The sequence below is a fragment of the Etheostoma spectabile genome, chromosome 22 (assembly GCF_008692095.1).
Source record: "Etheostoma spectabile isolate EspeVRDwgs_2016 chromosome 22, UIUC_Espe_1.0, whole genome shotgun sequence".
Taxonomy (NCBI): domain Eukaryota; kingdom Metazoa; phylum Chordata; class Actinopteri; order Perciformes; family Percidae; genus Etheostoma; species Etheostoma spectabile.
In genome coordinates this window covers 12,158,883-12,159,157 of record NC_045754.1, presented here as the reverse complement: position 1 = coordinate 12,159,157, position 275 = coordinate 12,158,883, and the positions used below count along the sequence as shown (strand labels likewise).

At 44.7% G+C, this 275-nt stretch overlaps 1 protein-coding gene and 1 long non-coding RNA gene across 2 annotated transcripts in view; one reads left to right on the top strand and one right to left on the bottom strand.

Moving 5' to 3' along the window:
* vipr1b (vasoactive intestinal peptide receptor 1b) overlaps positions 1 to 275 on the top strand; it is a 48,257-nt gene that overhangs the window by 29,914 nt on the left and 18,068 nt on the right. The gene's annotated exons all lie outside the window — the stretch shown is intronic.
* Positions 1 to 275, bottom strand: part of LOC116672378 (uncharacterized) — an 11,018-nt gene that overhangs the window by 8,428 nt on the left and 2,315 nt on the right. The gene's annotated exons all lie outside the window — the stretch shown is intronic.

Sequence of the window (275 nt, the reverse complement as noted above, 5' to 3'; positions counted from 1 at the left end):
GCCCTGCAGTCCCACGTCAAAGTGTCTTTCCACTGAACCTCGAGTTGCCTCTGATGCTATGCATCAGAGTGTAAATGTATGTGAGAGTTTATCTGATGAGCAGATGGTACATTGTACGGCTGCCTTGGCCACAGTGTGTGAATGGTGAATGGTTCCTGTACTAGTATGTAAAAGCGCTTTGGGTAGTTGTTGAGACTAGAAAAGCGCTATATGCAGTGGGGCTTGAAAGTTTAGGCACCCCAGGTAAAATCTTTTATTAATGTGCATAAAGAAGC